Consider the following 12677-nt stretch of genomic DNA (forward strand, 5'->3'; position numbering starts at 1 on the left):
AGTAATTATTCACAAAAATGTTCTTGGAGTTAATAATATACATAAAATATTAGGGATGGGGCTGGAAAAAATGGCTCAGCAGTTAAGATCACCGACTGCTCTTCCAGAGGTCCTGAGTTCAATTCCCAGTAATCACATGGTGGGTCACAACTATCTATAATGGGATCCAATGTCCCCTTCATGTGTGTGTGAAGTCAACAACAGTATACTCAGTTACATGGAATAAATAAAATAAAACTTTAAAAAATAGTAGGGGTACATAATGAAATAATACTTAACAGAAGCTGATTTTTTTCATGTGTGTCCTTTAATAGTGTTACATTTTTCCATATTTAAAAATTTATAGTGCTAACAGAGAACTACAACTATCTTTTGAGTTTATTATAACTTATATCCTTATATTCACTTTGTCTTCTTTTGTTCAGGATTTCCAAATATATTCAATAGAAACTTCGTCAAAGCACTAAGTCTTAGAAACAGGAGATAAGACTGACTTTATATGCCTTGAAGCCTTAAGTATTTGGAAGCCCAAATTTATACTTGTAAATCTTTAGGATATGGATAAAGTTTTAAAAATATTTACATGATCAAGCAATGACAAAAACCATGTACAAAAATAATTAGCTAAAGTGTGGAAAAAAAATCTCCCATACTCCATCACAAGCCAGTCTCACTGTGATTCTACCTGCTTTTCAGTGTCCTTATTTCTAAGATCCGCATTAGCTTATTCCTGCTCAGGGAGGTCATCTGTACCTTAGGATTCATACAAAAAGTGAGCTCTGCAAATGCTCCAAGAGTTACACAGATGGCCAATGAGAAAGGAGTGCTCACTTTTACACTTTCATGAAACTAACCAACTCATTGTCTGCACAGCTATGTTAACACATCAACATCATTTTACACTTTACAAGAGCCTAGTTTTGTTTTAAAAATGAGCATCTCTACTTCTGGATTTTAGGAAAAATTGCAAAGCAAACATGAGCAAAATGCCATTCTCCAAATTTGCTTTTAAATTTTCAATGTTTTGAGTTTTGAAAGTAAATATTTGATCTCACAGAAAGTGTCTGTAGTTCAGAGAGCAGTTGACAGGCTTAAAAATGGACACAGAATTACCAACTTCATGACGATTTTCTGTTTTTCTTCAGAGTGGCAATTGCTTATGACTTAAAGCTGGAAACACTGACAGATTACTTAATGCTTCAACAATGCTGTAAATCAAGGAAAACGTTTAAGAGCTAGTTATAAGTGGGGCAGCAGCCCACTCACTAAATTTTCAAGAGCTATAAGCAAACATAAAAAGCTTGGAATTTAAGCACATTCATGATTTGGACTACTTAATGGGCCACATTCGGGATTCTAAGTGACACTTGTACAATAAAAAAAAAAAAAAAAAAAAGAACCAAGACAGGGTACAGTGCTGAAGTGGCATGGTATTATGGTCAAAATGTACTTGCCCAAGGAGCTTGAGTTCCATTTATAGTAAAGAATTAAAGCATTGTATAAGGAATAAAATTAAAATAAGTGCAGATAACACCCAAGAAGAAAAGAATGAGAATGTGGAGTAAAGTTTCCAGAAAAAAATTGCACCTGTGAGTTAAAATATCTCTAACACTAATGAGAAGTTCATGATTGTGGAAAGTTGGAAATGTTGGCAAAATTGAGATTATCTTGAGCTACCTTTGGTTCCTTTGTTGTAAGTTACTTCTCACATTTGTGTCTAATATAACCTATGTGTTACTATCAGGTCAGTCATGTGGGAAGATAGTGATTCAACATGCCAGCTCCTAATGACCCAATAGAGAGTGTCATCAGGTGGTATGTAAAAAGATTCCCAGATACTTTTAGTTCATCTATACAATATTAATATGAATATATTTAATAATACATATGCATTTATTTTGTTATGTGACTATAAATATTTTTGTAACCATGTTTACATTGGATCATAGTGGATAGCACAGGCTGGATCCATGTTAAAGTGTCATAGTCATTCACATTTAACTCTGAAATGAATGACTTCTCACTCACCTTGAAGTAGCAGCTGTGCTTTCTGTTGATAGACTTGATGGGAAATTTGGTGTTTATTTTATAATGTGTTCATGAACTTGAGTTTCAGGCCTGGGAAATGAATGCTGAACTCTGTTACGATTATAAATTATCTGACTTCAAAAATATTAAAGAATATTTTTGTCGACAAGGCCAAAAGAAGATCATTGATTTGTAGGAACATTTTAGTTTATTTTGATTTTCACAATATAGTATTAGGTGTAGCCAATGGCAAAATGCCTATGTCAATTCAGACAAGAAATTAGTGTTGATAATATAATTTCTAATGAAAGTTTCCCCTCCCATCAATATGTAGTGAGTTGACAATGAAGAGACTTCTACCAAAAACATTTAACTAAGTTATGAGTTTGAATCACTTTGGAAATCAAATATGTAAATCAGAAAGATCGTTCCTCTTGTCTATGACCTAATAAAACATAGCTACATTGCCACTTCTAGATGTATAGTGACAAGCAACAAAAAGAATGAATGGCAGGAAAAAAAAGAGAATAAGAGTGTCCAGCTACTACCTGCATTACTGCTTTGCTTTTTAAATATACTAACATAAATATACTAACACTGAAGTTTTGAACTACAGTCTTGAAGCAGTATCTCTGAACTTTAGCAGTATTTCATGACTAGTAATTTTAGAGTAGAATAATAAAATTAAAATGATTTCTTTTTGAAGAGTTATTCACACAGAATGGTGAATTTAATTTAGCTTCCCTGCTCAATGCTTCACAGATATATTTTTCAACCACTCGAGGAAAATAAAGCTTTACAAAACTAAGCCATAGTAAAAATTAATTATATTTTAAATCTAGATAATGCACACTGTTTCTCTTTCAAGGAGTAAATATCATTTAATTTACTAAAAATAATAATGTAAAGGTCACTGCATACCCTTTCTCTCTTCTTTGACACCTTTGAGCATTCATCTCATTGTTTGACTGTTTACCTCATGCATTCAGTAATATAAATTCCTTGGCATTTAGCTGGTTCTTTTTCCCCTTGTGGCTTGAAGTTCTTTCTCTTTTTTAATTAGATTGACCTTTTGGTTCACTTGAATGCCCTCAACCTGACAAAGAATAACTGCTCCCTTAAAAGCCTACAAGGAACGTTCTCACAGTGAAAACACTGACAGAAAAATGATCATTTTGATGCTGTGTTCTGAGTAATGTATAATCGCTACTTTCCAGAATCAATAACAGCAATATCTACTCTTCCCAATTTGTGAAGTTTTTATATGATGAAGTGATCTATATTTTTGCAAAGTTAACATTGTATACATTGTATAGGGCTCCTTATAATTAACATACCTAAATGTGTTTTAAGTAAAAATATAATGGCTGACCTCCCTTATGACTCTAAAACTCCATGTATAGAAATAGTGAAATAAAAAATATGACTCATTCTCACTATGTGTACACACAATTTACATATGCATTTGTGAATATGTATATACACACATCTACCTTTTTGTATTCATATAACAAATTCAAAGGAATTCACTTTATTGTAGTTTACTGCTGACATTGTATCTAGACTAAACAGTTATACAGTAAATTCTAAATCACTCAAGAATATATTATTATCTGACCTCCAAAGTGATTCAGAATGTATAGCTTATGTAATTTTGAGTAGGTAATAAATCCATTTTGAATAATTGTTATATAGATCAAAGTTTGAGAAAGTAATTCAAAATATCTGTTTAATAAAAAATAGTGATTATAGCACAGATATCTAATTCTAATGATTTTCATTGCTATTTCAATATCCAATGAGATAAAAATACTTAAACTCTTTAAGAATTGACAGTCATATTGCCAATTAACTAATATCAACTCCTGATAGCTGCTGATAAGCCTGAATGAGAAGGGTGATGAATTGGTGATAGTCATGTATTTTAGGGTTGTATTTAAGCCCTTTTCATAACAGTCTAAAAAATCTCATTAGGTAAATTGGTATGCTATTCAAATTTGTAAGTCTGATCATACTAGTTCTGTGGTGTAGTACTATAGACAAGAAGCTATGAAAAAAACTAAAAAAAGTAGTTATTTTAAAGCATGGTATATAAACTATCATTTTATAAAGAAAAATACTGCAATAAGTGATTAAATTTATATTGTTAATTCAATAATTGAGAATAGATTAGTGGTATGTTTTGGCTTATAGTTTAAGGAGGAATACAGTCCATAATGTTGAGGAAGGCATGAACACAGAAATGCAAGCCAGCTGATTACATTGCATATGCAATGAGAAAACTGTAAAGAACAGGAAAGGAAGCCAGTCCAGAAAACTTCAAGACTCATGGCTACTGACCTCCTACCTCCAAGGAAGCACCACCTACCTACAGTTATTTAACCTTCTAAAGCAGTGGCAATAACTGAGGACTGGCAGTTCAAATACAGACATTCCATATTCAAAATACCCATGATTCATATAGACTCGTGGTCACCTAATAACAAAAATTCATATATTCCAATTTCAAAAATCTCCATAGTTTTTCTGTGGCTTTGTATGTTGATGTATATGAAAGTACATGCATGTATGCATAAATCTGTACTGTGTGTATTTGTGTGTGGAAATCAGAAATGTTTTAAATGATGTTACTATGCTATTTAAGATGATTTCCTTGGTAGTCAGGACCTTTCAAAGTATACTAGGTAATCTGTCTATGAATAACAGGATCTATTTGTCTCTACCTCTCCAGTACTGGGATTACAAGCTTGCACAGCTATGCCCAGCTGTCTTTCCTTTAAAGGTAGCTTTTGAGGAGATTGAATGCAAGATTTTATGCTTCTAAAACCGGCACTATATAAACTTAGCCATCCATCTAGCCCTAACAGCACTGTAAACTTTAACAGACTAAGCATTGTTGAAAATCACAAATCCTAGTCTCTTCTGAGACCAAGGGAATCACTTAGGTATGAGGTTATATAACATCAAAATGCAAGTTATCTATCTGTGATATGCAATGACAGAATACACATCCACATCCAAAAGTAAGCAACAAGGATATAGAGAAAACAGTGTCTTACTGTTCCATGCTGAGAAAAACATGAACATAAGCAACTCGAAAAAAAGTTTTGTTGGGGATTACTTAAATATTCAGAGGGTGAACTCATTATCGTTATCATTATCAGAGTCATGGCAAGAAACCTGGCAAGAGCCAGCAGACATAACTCTGTCTGTAGTAGTAGCTCAGAGCTTACATCTTACATGAGAGTTTGAGACAGACACAGCAAAAAGAAGAGTTAGAGGGAGTGAGGGTACAGTCAGGGAGGGAATAGAGGAGGGAGTAGGGAGGAGGGAGGGAGGGAGGGAGGGAGGGAGGGAGGGAGGGAGGAAGACAGAGACACAGAGAGAGCATTGGCTTTTGAAATATCAAAGTTCACCCCAGTGGCTCACCATGTTTAGCAGGGCCACAACTACAACTCTCCCAACAAGGGCATACTTTCTAATTTTGCCAAAATAGTTCCACCAACTAGTCACCAAGAATTTAAAATTTGAGCATATGGGAACCATTCTAATTCCAAACACACAAAGCTCAATCAAACAAAAACTGCGTCAAGAGCCCATGAGAAATCATCTGTGTTCCAAGGAGCTCAGGTAGACCCTCCTCCCTCCAGTTCAGCCACCTGCAGCACAGAACCTTTCTCTCTAGCTATTTCTGCTTCTGAATGTAGCTTTTCATATTTGGACAACCTGTGGTTGTGACATCTCCAAAATTTTTAATTCTACATTGAAACTTGATCTGCATTATTAAATCTTCATGTAGTGGTCCTTTAAGAGATCTTTCCTAACATTATACCTATACCGCATGCTTCCTAATCTAACAGCTTTCTCAAAACTTGGTTTCAGATTCCATGATCACATGAATATTGCATCATTCATTCCTGGAAAAGCTGTATGATATGACTGATGTTGCCAAGTTCTGCTGTAAACATGAGTTATATAACTTTCTTGCTTGTATAAAGTCTGTAGTAGCCTCTGTGTACATAGGTGTACATAGGTAGCTGTTTTTACACAGGATCCCCTTAGCAGCATTCTCAAACTATGCTCTTTCCCTTCATATGTAAGTCTCTGTTGGTAATATTTTGCCCTTATAGTACCCTTCTTATTGTTTAGCTTCAGAGCATGAGTATCTTTAACAGTATAATTTTTTAAAGCAACATAGCAACTGTTTCCACCTCACTATCTGTAGGTTTAAATCTTTAACTTTCAGTTTCTTAAGCATTGTTCCTCCATTTTTTCAGTTTGTGTGATTGGAAAAGTGAATAAAAATTGTATGAATTAACCATGGCATGTACCGAATGCTATCTTGAATTGAATCTACTGCTGTCAAAGTTTTCCATTATATTGAATTCAGTATCACTCAAAACATAGGTATTATTTCGCCACATTCTTACCAGAATATAATATGAATGAATTCTGGAGCTCTTCCTGATAATGTATATAGTCACTTTGGATACTTTTTGAGCCTTCATTATCCATATCATTATTGCTAACGTGGTCTTCTGATTTCCTATCAACCTGACTATTAAGCTCTGCTGAAAGCCGAATTTTCTAGGCTAAATTTGTAGGGATTTTTCAGGGTTAATCTCATTCTACCCACAAACCTATTTTAAAAACAAACAAACAAACAAACAACAAACAAAAAACATGACTACTAGCTGGTTTGGCTTACCATGGCAATGGAAACATGGCTGGATAACAGTTTTCCAAATTAGTTAATTTTCTTCATTCTGTGACAAATACCTAAATAGGAAGCAAAGTGTGAAAAGAAGGTTTTATTTTGTCTTACAGTTGAAACTATACATTCAATTATGATAGAAGAAATAGGGTAACAGAAGGATGAGATAGGTAGTCATAAATAAGAAATTGTGAGTACATAGAAAGTCAGGCTAGCCTATCAAATATTAAGACCTGTTCCCCAGTAACCCACTCTTGCCAATAAGACCTCACATATAACTTTCCAGACAATATTATTTTTGTAGTATATATTAATAATCGTAATTCTAATCTTTTACAAAAATTTATCATCAAATCAATCATTTTAATTTTTTAAATGTCTATTTTGATACAAAAACAGTTTTTACAGAAATATTAAGGATATTCTATGAAGAAAAAATAGCTTCTAAATTAATATTTCTAAATTAATCAAAACATAATGATTAATTATGTCTTTATCAAATGTGATACATAAAGGCTAAGTAAAATTGATATTATATTAAAACATAAGACTGAAAGCCATGAAATTCTTAGAGCAAACAGGAAAATGTCTATAATCTTATGATTAGCCATTATTTTCTAGCAAGAGTAAAACAACAACAGTGACAAACTGAATTTTGTGAAAATTAAAAAAAATTACTTTAAAGATATTAGTGATGAAATAAAAAGACACATCAACACATCAAAGACTTGAGGGAAATGTCTGTAAAACTCATACCTGACATGATGTCTACTTTATAAATTTAAATAACTCTTACTTCTGGTGTCAGACAAATGACTCAATATTAGAATATGCCAAGTATTTTAACAGGTGCTTCATCCTAAAAGAACATCAATGTCATGTAATAATGTTAGAAATACTGAACACTGTAAGTTACTAGGAAAAGGAAAAAAAGGAAAAACAAAACAAACAAAAACCAAAAAAAAAAAAAAAAAAAGAAAAGAAATTCACAAGGAACATTTGGCCATATGTGGTAAAGTGAATTCTTGGACATTGGAACAGCAAACATATTATCATTATTAGTATACTTTGCCAGGTTTTATATTTGACTCTATTTCTATACTTAAGGATTTCTACATAACAAAGAATATGCATATTCACATCTATATAGCAACATGAGTAATCAAAACGTACAAATGCTCCAATTGCCCTCAGACTTGAATGCTATTCAACAATAAAGGAACATTGCTCATTCAACAAAATATATTAATTTTAAAAAGTTTTAACTTTAAAGAAAAAATAATAGGAATTATATATAATTATTACATGTAAAATAGAATATATATTTTATCTTGCTGATGCCAAGAAATGCTTGCTGACAGGAGCCAGATATGGGTGTCTCCTGAAGACTCTGCCAGAGCCTTACAGATACAGATAGGGATGGTTGCAGTTAACCATCGGACTGAGCACGGAGACCCTAATGGAGGAGGTAGTGAAAGGCCTGAATGAACTGAAGGGGTTTGCAAGCCCATAGAAAGGAAATAAATAAATCTTTAAAAAAGAAAATCAAACAAAGAAACAGACAAACAAGCAAAAAAACCAGCAACAGTCTCTGTGGGAAGAAGAGAATATGGTTTTCAAAGTTACTATCTATAGTTTTCTATGTAGTTTTCAGGACCAATCACCAAGTTGATGGAAACACAAAAAGGAAAGTGTACATAAAACTCATTCCCAAAGACAAAGGGAAAATAAATAATGAATTCCAGAAAAATGGGAAACAATATAATGTGAAAGATAAATGTGTACATTAAAGCAAATGTTTTAGGAAAGGGCATGTCCCCTGCATCTAGAATATAGAGCAGCTATAACTTCCTGTTCAAAATTTTATCAGTTAACATTTTAGAGTGGAGCGAGAAGAGCTTCATGAGCCTCACTGCTACTGAAGAGCTATGGAGAGCTGATGGCTTCTGAAATAGGGGTGAGAGTTATTTTTCTATTTAAGATTCTGAACAATGGATGAATTGACCACATTGCTGGTGCTGGAGTTTCATCCATGTGTCCAACAACAGCACAAGTTGGATTTAATGGATAATAAAAACTAACACAAAAATCAAGAGGACAGGAAGTCAGGAGTGGGTAGAGAGTTAGCAATGAATCAGGGAGGAGATAAGAGAAGGAGTTATGGTGAGTATGATCATGTAGTTCATTGAAATTCTCAAAGAATTAATTAAAGAATTATCCAAAGGGTAATAAATTGTAAAAAGGGAAATGCATTTTTGGATGTGAATTTGAACAAAAATAAGAATCCTCTATATAATTTCTACAGTTATTAGATAGGCAGAGGAAAGAATTAGAAAAATTGAGGTCAGATTACCCCTACTTTAAAAGCAGATAAAGAATAATAACTAAAACCAAACCAGGCAAATAGCTTGATGAACACCATTAATTGTTATAATTTTTGGCATTAGAAGTGCTAAAGGTAGAAGGGAGAGTGACATAAAACATCTGAAGATGCAGGGGTCTTAGAAGAGAAAAGAATTCTATTCTGGCTAAAAATAGAATTTAAAAGTGAAGGGAAAATGAAGACATCACAGATAAACAAACACTTTGAATAACTGTCTCATGAAAAGTGCTTAAGAAGCTCCGTTGCATTGACATAGAAAGACAATAGTAATCTAAGCCATGTAAAGAAATGAGCATCAAAGAACAGAACTCTTCAAACAAATGATGAAGTTTCTTTCCACACACATTTATTTGTAGTTTTCCTTATTTCCATATGATTCTACAAGGAAAGGCATAAAGTACTAGCATAAACTTTGGACAGGGAGAAAGAACACATTTTGAAAGAACAACACACTAAGCGGTATAAAATACTGTAGAAGTGAGTTCTTTTAATGTGCTGTTGAAATTGACTCATTTTTAGTTGAAATAAAATTGGTTTAATAAAAAGTAACAGAAAATCTCAAGTAAGAACAAAAGCAGAATGCAGCAATGCAAATGGGACTCAAGTCAAAATTGCAAATACATATCACATAAATGAAACTAAGCAAAAGCAGTGAGAACAGAGTGCATGAGTAAAAGATGGATTAGATTGAGGAGGAACTAAATGGAAGGGGCTCTAAAAGCTGTACTAAATACAGTGCTTGCCTATAAAGGTCTGAGATTCTATTAAATTCCACATGGGGGAGGGGAAGGGAGAGAGAGAGAGACAGAGAGGGGGAGGAAATGGAGGAGGAGGGAGGGGAAAGGAGAGAGAGATGAGGAGGGAAGGAGGAAGGGACAGAGGGAGGGAGGAGAGAAGAGAACAGAAGAGGAGAGGAGAGAAGAGAACAGAAGAAACTAGGAAAGTAGGAATGACAGAAAGAAAGGAAAGGAAATATGTGACTATCGGTGATCTTATGAAATGAAATGGATAAAACTTTCCACTTATAATCAGTTTCTATAGTCATGGAAAACAAATGAGGAGGACGAAGTATTCCTGTCTGGAGAGATTCACATGTGAGATATTATCTGGATAGAGTACTGGGCAATAGAAACCTACCATTAATTGAGCCACAGATTATAAAGACCCTGTCTACCTTGAGTTACACTTATCTTTTTCCTCTAAAAGCAACACCTAACTCTATCAGAACAACTTCGTATTTTTTAAGTTTGTTGGTAATCAAACATTTTCTGGAATCAGAGAAAGTATATTCAACCTACATTTAAAAAATGATACATTTTATCATATAATATATTTTGATCATGCTTTCCCCATCTTTCTATAACCCCCAAATCCTCCCTTGAATTATATCTGCAGGAGGTCACTTTTCTGACCTTGTTGTGTCATAACCAACTTCTGTTTATATATGATTAAACTTATGTAGTGTACAACCTACACTTGTGTTGAAGAAACAAGTTTTAATCTATAAATCAATAGTGTTACAGAGCAGAAAAGAAATTATACCCCAACCTAGCATCCAACTGCTCTTCCTTATGGACACAGAAAAACATCTCAGAGACCAATACAGAACTCACTCTTGAAGTTATCACACTTGCACCGTTATTGCGTGAGAAAGGTTATATAGATTATCAATATGATAGAATCTAGAATCACCTTGGAGACGAATCTGTAGGCAAGTATGTGATAATTTTTCTAGGTTTTGTTAATTACAATGAGAAGAACTATCAGAAGAATGGGTGGCATGATTCCATGAGCTTGGGATTCTGTACTGCAAAAAAGAAAAAAACAAAATAACAAAAACCAAACAAATAAAAAGCCAACAACTTGAGCTCCACCTGTCTTTGCTTCCTAACTGTGGCACAGTGTGCTCAGCAGCCTCCATTACTTCATTCTCTGTCCTGTGTACTTCTTGACTACTCATAGAACTGCTAAGTAAAAATAAATTCTTCCCCCTTTAAAGATATTTGGGTCAAGTATTTTGTTACAACAAAGAGGAAACTGTTTACTTAGGTTTCTGTCACAGTGATAAAACACTATTACCAAAAGAAACACAGGGAAATGTTTAATTTTACATTATGGCTTATATTTCACAATAGAAGGAAGTCAGGGCAATAGATTGAAGCAAAATCATGGAGGCAGGAAATGAAGCAGAAACCAGCGAGGGAGGAATATTGCTTACTTTCTTGTTGCTCATGGCTTTCTTAGAGGGCGCCACTTGCTCAGGAGTCGCACTATCCTGGTGAACTGCTCCTCCCCACATCAATCATTAATCAAGAAATTGTCTTACAGGCAAGCCTACAACAATCTAATGAAGGCATTTCCTCAATTTAACTTCCTCTTTCCAGATGACGCTTGTATCAGGTTGACTGAAAAAGAGAAGAGAGAGAGGAAGAGGGAGGGAGAGGGGAAGAAGAGAAGAGAAACAAAACAAAACAGAACAAAACAAAATTAAGTCAGAACACTAAGTAAAACACTTCTGATTGCCAACTTTGCTAGTCTTTTAGCTGTGTATATGTCTTTAATTACACAATCAAGATTAAAAGAACTTGGAGTACAACCAGTCCTTACAACAACCACAGTTAAAATGTTTTGGTCAGGCGGCCAGGAGATAAGCGCCCAAGTGGGAATGATTGTTTTTTACTCATTTTGGCTAGCTGCAACTCATGTCATTAAAACTTCTACATTTTGCCATCAATCATCAGGCACAGGACTGGCAATTTAGAGCCATTAGGACATTCATTGTTTGAAGGCTGTCATGGTATGATAACTGGGTCATGGACTGGGCACACTGAGTTATTTTTTAGAGTAGGAAAAAACATGAATCTATGAATGTATTAGGCAAGTATTTGAAGGGTTATTACATGTGTTTCTTATGTTCTTCATTCTGTATTGGCTCTTCATAGCTTCTTCAGACTTCTCAGCACTAAACCCCAGGGACGTTTATTCATAGACTTTCACATTTCCTGGATTCCGTAACTCTGGGAACCTTCCTCTTTTATAAGACAAGCTGGAAAAAATTCTTGTAGAGTTAGAAATTAGTCTCTTTAAAAGTGGAAAAAAATTAATGATACCTGCTGTGGACTTTCACATTCTATATGTCTACCAAGACACCAAGAAGAAAGACTATAAGATCATGACACTTCTTTGATTTACTCAGTGTGTCTGTGGTCTACCAGGATTAATTCCCCACCAGCTTCTGCTTTTAATGGTAGACGATTCTCCTCTTTCCTGTTCCAATGACTCTTGGAAGATCTTCACTAGAAAGTGACTAAAGCTGCTCTCTACAATCATGTTCTACCCAAATAGAAAGAGGACATAATTAGTCAGGAAATCTTTCAAGAGAAGGACCAGTGATGACCTAAGACTCAGAAGGACCTATGATGAGACTCAGAAGGAGGTTGTCTCCATAATATCCAAATACACCCAACCCTTCTCTTTGAGAGAACTGCTCAAAAGGCCCTTGTCTCCACTTAAATCCAAAGTTTATCTGAGCAGGAATGATCAACATATTAG

The 12677-nt window shown here is 34.2% G+C and overlaps 1 long non-coding RNA gene across 1 annotated transcript; it reads right to left on the reverse strand.

Moving 5' to 3' along the window:
- Positions 1-296: 296 nt before the first annotated feature.
- LOC120103529 (uncharacterized) lies at positions 297-12171 on the reverse strand. Its single transcript, XR_015623472.1, has 6 exons — positions 12026-12171; positions 11344-11530; positions 10818-10932; positions 7499-7601; positions 6737-6807; positions 297-1208 (listed from the first exon to the last, which is right to left on the reverse strand). It is a non-coding gene; the product is annotated as an uncharacterized LOC120103529 (long non-coding RNA).
- Between the last annotated feature and the right edge of the window lie 506 nt (positions 12172-12677).

This window comes from Rattus norvegicus, chromosome 6 (assembly GCF_021556685.1).
Source record: "Rattus norvegicus strain SHRSP/BbbUtx chromosome 6, alternate assembly SHRSP_T2T, whole genome shotgun sequence".
Taxonomy (NCBI): Eukaryota; Metazoa; Chordata; class Mammalia; order Rodentia; family Muridae; genus Rattus; species Rattus norvegicus.